Below are 8,265 nucleotides of genomic sequence, written 5' to 3'. Positions count from 1 at the left end.
CACTCGCGCAGTACCGTGTTAAACTGCCACTGCAACGGAGGGTGTGGAATATTTGTACCATAGGTGACACAGCTGAAACTTATAGTTTTTTTACTGAAAAACTATTTTTTTAAAAGCTGTTTATGACTTTTGAAAAGAGTTGTTAGTTTATGGATTTAATTTTAGACTTTCAGTATACAATTTTTCAGAAAAGTAACTCCCAACTAATTTATCAGTTTTTAGTTTATTTTATCAGGAGCTAGTTTCTCAATTTTTCAAAAGCTAGTATAAACTTATCAATTTTTCTAAGTTTAGTTTGTTTGGCATAGCTTATCAACAGCTTTTAAGTAGGGTCATAATAGTAAACTTTCTTGCTCCTTCGTGTGACGTGCTTCTGCTCGTATAATTTCTTATGACTTGTGATTGCATGAAGCTTAATGATTCTATGAGATCTCATGTGCGAAGTTGCAACGTTACAAACGTCATAATCCATATGCATGATAGGTCTAGTCAGATGATTTCTAAAGGCCTCGCTTGTTGAGCTAGCAGCCTGTAACCTGACCTGAACTTACAACTGGAAACAGTCTCCTGTGTAAATTAACAGAGCTGGATAACGCATAAAATCGTTCTGGTCTAGTAGTAGCCGAGCACCGGACCCTCGCTATCTCCCTCCTCGATCAGAAACAGGAGCAGACGTTTTGATTCATTTCCAACCCACCAAATCGTTCTCCGTTCCCACCAGCCGCGCCACTCGCTCGCCGCCCGCACATCGCCATGGTCCGCTACCATCTCACCGTCGTCCGATGCACCGGCGCGACGCGCTGGTCCGACACCACCACGTCGACGTCTTGCTCCGCCCACGTGCCCCCGCCTCAAGAGACTAACTCTGCTGCCCTGGTCAGCCAGCACTGCGCTACCAGCCGGTGCGCCTCGCCTCATCTTACTAGGCGCTGCAGTGAGGACGGCGTGCCTGCCCCTTCTCCGCATGCCTCCTGACGCGGCCCTTCTATGCAGCACTCGAGCATTGGCCAGCGTCGCTTGCCACCCGCCTGCCGCAGAGAAGCGACAACGATACGACGGGTTCGATGCGGCGGCGTTCTCCCTCATGCTCGCCTCGAGGCCCTATAATACGTCATCATCTTTAGCTGAACAGGTATTCGTGTTCTCTTGCCTAAAACGTGTTCTCGGCCGGTCGCAGCCGCCTGTCTCGGCCCGCGCCTCCATGCCGCCCGTCGCGGGCCATGCCTCTTCGCTGCCTGTTGCGGCCCTGTCCTGTGCATCTCGTCTTCGTGCGGCGTCCAGCGCTCCTGTCTGTTGTGCTTTCCGCGGAGAACAGAAGAGGGAGACATTCACCTGCTGATGGTACAATGCACTACTGTTCATCTACTGTTGAGGGAGGTATCTGTCTGCTGCGCTGTTGTTCATCTGTTGCTGCTGCTATGGCTGTTACTGAACTGGTGCTGCTCATATGCTGTCGCTGTTTACTGCTACTGTTCATATCATGCGGTTTGCTTGCAGTTATCGCAACCCAGTGTAATTGCTATTTCTATCGAACTTATGGTTACAATTATCGAGAGTGGGTTTAAGTCTAAGGATAGTTTTGGTGTAATTAAAGTAAGAATCGGTAGAATGATGACGGAAGGGGAAGGTTCACAAAACCGTTTAGACCCTGAAAACCGCTAGCCGGTGGTTACTGGAAAATCTCGGTTATCGCGATAACGGGTAAAATTCAGCGAGAATTTACTAAAAATTTACTCGATCAAATTTGAAATTCGGCGAGAGTTTGGACCGAATCAACCAAATGGTAATCAATCGGTTTTCCATGGTTACCGACCGTATTTAGCAATTTATCAAATAGTTTTTCCGCATTTTTCGAATTATCAGTAACAATTCGAATTCATGGGTGCCTGTTGGGTTTTAGTGATTTATCGAACAATTTTCTCAAATTTTAGTGAAGTTAAAAAAAAACTAAAAAATAGCTCAACCTTGTAAAATAATAAATAATTCATCTGAGCTGCAAATCAAGTGAATCCAATTTTTGTTGGTTCTTGTAACGTGATCTACATGATAAAAGTATTTATACTCATAAAAAAGTTGAATATTTTCTGTGAGAAAATGTATTTGCTAAACCTAGTAACATGCATAGTTTACTCTTTGCTAATCCAAAAATCATGAAACTAATTTTGTTAGTCTTCTTACATGATCCAATGTCTTTTAAAAATACATAAACTCGTAAAATAGTTATTGTTACATGCAGGATTATGTAAATGTGTTACAACTAGATTAATTCATAACTAATGCATCACACTTCAAAACTTAGTAAAACCACTTTTATTAGTTTACTTATACTATACTTTATGTAGGAAAAATAATGATAGACATGAAAAAGTTAATTACAATGTTGTTTCTTAACATATTCACTTTATACTTGTGAACTTTGTAAAAATCATGGACAAATTAATAAAACTCTAAATGAAGTGAAACTAATTTTAATGATCCTCGTAAGATACTCCCTACATAAGAAAAATATTTGTTTATATATTAATATTTTTCTTAACATAAGTTATTAAATGAGTTGCGCGCTTCAACTTTTTTTTTCAAACTTTTTCACTATAGAATGTGCAAACGAAATTTTTTTGAATTTTTTTTTCACCAAAGGTCTTAGAATTGTCTCTAGTTTTTTTTAGGATTTTTTATTTTTTATATTTTTTTGAATTTTTGAATTCAAATTCAAAAACCGGTAAGTTCCTATTATCGATGCGGTGCAGTAAGCTCGGTTACCATGATTTTCGAGCGGTAACCGTTGATAAGTTGAACCCTGCAAAAGGGTTATGAGTGCTATAGTCACTAGTATGACGGAATATTTGATCATGTGTCTTGAGCATCACAAGACAACGATGTGGGATTATTTGCAACGTCGATATGTTCAGAATAGTGGTGCCCTCTTGCATACTCTGATGAAAAGACTTTATGGCCTTCAGTAGAATGATCGCTCCATAGATGAGCACTACACTGAGTTTGATCGTTTGATGGAATCATTGCTCTTCATGGTCCCTCAATGCACTGGAGGGTGTTTAGGCTGTTGTGATCAGAAGAATAAGTTCATTGAAAAGTTCTTTATGTACAAGTTTTGTCATGGACTACTATCAGAATTTGAGTCTATTCGTATGCAGCTGCTCAACAATCTCACTATTCCATCCATTGTTGATGTATTGTCTTCTTTGATTGTTGAAGAGACTTGTCTTTATTCGCTCACGTCTGCTCCAGTGTCCATACCTCATGGTGTACTTGTAGCTTCTTAGAGAGTCATCGTAGCTAGAGATAGTTCCTCAGAGGGTATTCCTTGTGAGCATTGAAAGAAGACTGGCTATTGTTCAGAGAATTGCTTCTCTCATCATCTAGACAAGTTGGCTGAATTCAATGCACGCCGTGCTGCTCATGCTCGCAATACAACTCCTTCCCGAGGTTATGTATCTATTATTGCTATTCATGACAGTGATTCTCAGTCTTGGGTTATGGATCCATTAGCTTCCTTCCATGTGATATATGATACGTCACAGGTGGTTGCTTGCAAGACGGTCACTACTGGAGGTTCCATTCAAACAGCTGATGATGGTACATTATCACACATCATGGTGCACTTTTCACTTGTTTTTTTGTACCTGATGTTTCTTTTGTACCTCAGTTATCCATGAATCTCCTCTCCGTAGGGCAAGTCACATATCAAAATTATTTTGTTGGATTTGACGCCTCATCTTATTTTATTTAGGATCTTTGAAATGGGAATGTGATTGGGACTGGCCATCACCATAGCGGGTCTCCTGGCCTCTATGTTTTGGACACTTTGTGTCTTCCTTCTTTCACCAACTCCACCTCTCATGTGTCGTTTACTGCGTTGTCATCCGCTTCATCTTTTGCCAAGTGGCATCATCGTCTTGTCACTTATGTGGATCACATCTATCTACTTTGGTTTGTCAGGGTCGTTTAAGTCATATATCCATTAAATCTACTTTCCATTGTAAGGGTTGCAAGGTTGGTAAACAACTTCAACTCCTATAATTACTATGTTATTTTTATTGATGATTAATTTTGATATGCTTGGATTTATTTTATGAAACATCGCTCCCAATTGTGTTCTATATATCAATCTTTTACTTGCATGATCCATGCTCAATTTTTTACTGCTATTAGAGTCTTTCGTTCTGACTCTAGAGGATAATACCTCTTTTCTGCTTTTTGTCAGCTCCTCACCTCTGAGGGCACTCTTGCTCATCTCTCATGTCCTGGGGCTCATGCTTAGAATAGCATTGCTGAACGCAAACATCACCATATTTTAGAGTTTGCTCGCACACTCTTATTGCATCTTTTGTTCCTTCTTATTTCTAGGGAGAAGTAGTTTCTATAGCCATTTATCTTATTAACTGGCAGCTGTCTTCAAAGCTAGCTGAAAAGTGCTCTGGTGAGGTCCTTTTGGTACTCCTCCTAGCTATGATCATCTTCGAGTTTTCTGTACTTGCTATGTCTTGCTTGCACCTCGTGAGCGGACTAAGTTGTCTGCCCAGTTGGTTGAGTGTGTTTTTCTTGGCTATAGTCCTGATCATAAGGGTTATCGTTGCTATGATCCTTTCTCTTGTCGCATGCGTATTTCGTATGATGTGATTTTTGTTGAGAACCGTCCCTTCTTTTATAATCCCTCTACTCAGTCCTCATCCTCCCCCGTAGATTTCACTTCCTTTCTATGTCTTCCTCCTCCTTCATCGTGTGGTCATGCCCTTGTTTCTTCTCCTATGCCTACTCCACCCACCTCTGATTCGGTTTCAGATCGTCCACTCATTCCTACTCCGAATTCAATTCCTCCACAATATATTTCGCTTATCACTCATGTCTATACTCGTCAAACAACAATTCCTCTTGATCATCCATCCATTCTCATCTCTTCGGCCAGTCCTGATGCTCCTGTCTTCACTACTTTTGATGTTGTTGATGAGTTGCCTACTGATCCCCATAATAATCTACATGATCATGCTACTATTGAGGGTCTTGATAGGTTGGGTTTTCCTGTGCAAGTGCTGCTATAGCTGAGGTGCCATCTACTTATCAGAAGACCTTTGGTATTCCTGAGTGGCAGTCTGCTATGTTCGAGGAACCTGCTGTACTTGATTGTACAAGAACATGGGATCTTATTCGTTTACCATCTCATGTAGTTCCTATCACATGTAACTAGGTGTTTAAAATTAAGACAAAGTCAGATGGTTCTATTGAGAAATATAAAACTTGTCTTGACAAAGACAAACTCTTTCTTAGCTGGATGTTAAGAATGTTTTTTTCATGGTGATTTGTATGAGGAAGTTCATATGCAGCCACCTCTAGGTGTTGATCCTCCTTCATGATATGTTTGTCATCTTCATTATGCTCTATATGTCCTCAAACAAACTCCTCGTTCTTGGTTTGAGAGGTTTGTTTCTGTTATACAAATTGCTTGTTTTTCACCTAGTGATCATGATCCTGCATTATTTCTTCACCTATATAAAAAAGAGTGTACTTCTCCTATATGTTGATGATATATTGATTACAGGAGATGATATTTAGCAAGTTGCTCATGTGAAGAAGCAACTCAGTGAGCATTTTCAGATGTCGGATTTGGGCCCTATTAGCTACTTCTTGGGGATTGAAGTTATGACTTCTAAAAAGGCTTTCTACCTTTGTCAATCTAAATATATTCAAGATCTCATGGCTAGCTTTGGCATTACTGATACTCAGACAATTGCTACACTTATAGAACTTCATTTGCAACTTTGTCATTCTAATGGTACACACCTTGAGCCCTCTCGATACCGTCATATTGTGGGTAGTCTTGTTTATCTCACTATCACCAGACCTGATATTGCTCAAGCAATTCATATTTTGAGTCAGTTTGTAAGTGCTCCTACTTTTGTGCATTTTGGTCATTTGCTTCAGGTATTACGTTACTTGAGGGGGACATCATCTCAGTGCTTGTTCTATGCCCATTCTAATCCGCTTTAGCTTTATGCTTACTCAAACTCTATTTGGGCGAGTGATTCAATGGATCGTCATTCTATCACTGCTTATTGTATTTTTCTTGGTACTTCTCCTATCACACGGAACTCCAAGAAATAGGTTGTTGTATCACGTTCCAGTATAGAGGCATAACTTTGAGCTCTTGCCACTACCACTTTAGAAATTGTATAGCTTTGCTAGTTGTTAGCTGATTTTGGAGTCTCTTGTGAAGCACCCACGCCTCTTCTATATGATAACACTGGCGCAAAACAAAATGATAATGATCTTGTGAAGCATGAACTCACAAGGTATATTGGTGTTGATGCTTCTTTCACTTGGTCTCATAACAAACAATTACTCTTCAGTATGTGCCATCAGAGTTGCAAGTTACAGACTTCTTCACTAAAACTCAAACTCAAGTGCATCATTGGCTTCATTTGCTCAAACTTATTGTTTCTGAGCCTCCTATACCACCTTGAGTTTGAAGAGTAGTATTAAGTACATACATTTAGACCCATATATTCTAGGCCCATATTGGCCCATGAGGATCTATATATTGAAGACATCAAGCCTCATATCATCATCAATCTCAGTCAAGGTAACACCTTATACCTCCTTGATTTAGATTTAGTTATGATAGCATATGGGTTGTGTAGCTCTGTAAATATGGAAGGACGAAGAGCAGGCCAGCAGAACTGCTACAACATCTGTCATGGTTGAAAGTACCTATGCTGGATTGTATAGTGCATGCTAGTTATCAAGAATTCAAGAGTGACGGTGTAAAAGTTGATGTCAAAGCACACTAATCTAAAATGTTTTTTCCATCTTGGTGATTTCAGCATAAATCTATTGGTACATTAAAAGATTGTGTGCAAAGGATACATTACACTGCTTATATGGAAACGAGGTGACAATATTTTCTTCCTTCGATAACTTTCTACGGGGCTTGCTCCCCGTGCGTTGATGCATTTTTACTTTTGTATTTATTCCATTGGTGTTACAATGCAGTAGGAGAGCTAATAGAAAATTTGCCCCTGTACACTGTTAGACAAATGCAAGTAAAATAGGATCACTGACATTGAAGAGGAAAAAAATCCTTCATATATCTATTTTTCTGAGTGATCTATTTTCACCTTTCTATCCTACACTATGTTTTTGTCTAATAAGTTCCTTCTTTCTTCCTTATCGCACTTGCAGTCCTTAGCAGTTAGTAGTTACCTAAAGAATTGAATACTTTCCTTCCCACAAAAGAAATAATTTTAGTATTTGCAATAGATCAATCAAATGGGAAAAAGAAAATTATGTCGCAAGTATAAGATACATATTCGCTTTTGTTTAACTGGAGTAGTAGGTACTATTTATTCAACAAAGAAACAAACATTTTTAACTACAATTCGGCGGTGAAGCTAATTTGCAAGTTTCAACCTTGTTCTTCATTTGACCAAGATGATGTCTGCAACAAGAAAAAATTTAAGTGCTTTCACACGCCAATAACAACTCTGCTCCTACTAAAGGTGCCTTGCTTCTACTAAATTCAGATAACTCAAAGTGCCATGTTGCACTAAATTTCTTGGGAGGCTAGCAATTCTATCTTTAAATAAGTGGAAGATAATGTTTACTGATGCCATATAGCATCTAAGATCAAATAAAACCTTTATAATTCACTTAACGGGTATCTTATAATTAGGAAATAAATCAGACCAAATGTCTCAATAAATATGTAAAGAAAATAATTGGCCTACCATTGATTACAAGATTTAGCATTTATGAATGAGTGTTGGTTTGATATGAATAATAGCATTGTCTGTTACTTAATAGCCTATTTCCTATACTATATCTCTAGCCCATGAAATTCTCGAGGCGAAAGATGGATGCATATGCTGTGTTTCATTTTGGTTTTCTTTGATTGAAGATTTGACTGTCAGCTTATACATCAACACTATTTCCTTCTATTTTTTGTATATAAATATGTTGCATGTGTCGTTCAGAAAAGGAAATATGGTTTAATTCATGTCATGGGTTGTGTGTAAGTTTTTCATAGTACTTCATCTTAGCCACCATTGTACAGTACATTAGAAATGAAACAAAAGGTATTAAAGATGAAGTTTGCTGGACTATCTCCAACCTCATGGCTGGAAACAAGGAATTAACAAATTTAGGTTGTGAACTTTGAACCAACATATTTCTATCCTACAAATTGATATGGTGGGAGGGGAAACATATAGCTTAAAACAATAATATCCTTTCTGCATTTGTTTAATTTAACAT

The sequence above is a fragment of the Phragmites australis genome, chromosome 2, assembly GCF_958298935.1.
Source record: "Phragmites australis chromosome 2, lpPhrAust1.1, whole genome shotgun sequence".
Classification (NCBI taxonomy): domain Eukaryota; kingdom Viridiplantae; phylum Streptophyta; class Magnoliopsida; order Poales; family Poaceae; genus Phragmites; species Phragmites australis.
Note: the sequence above shows the minus strand (reverse complement) of the source record.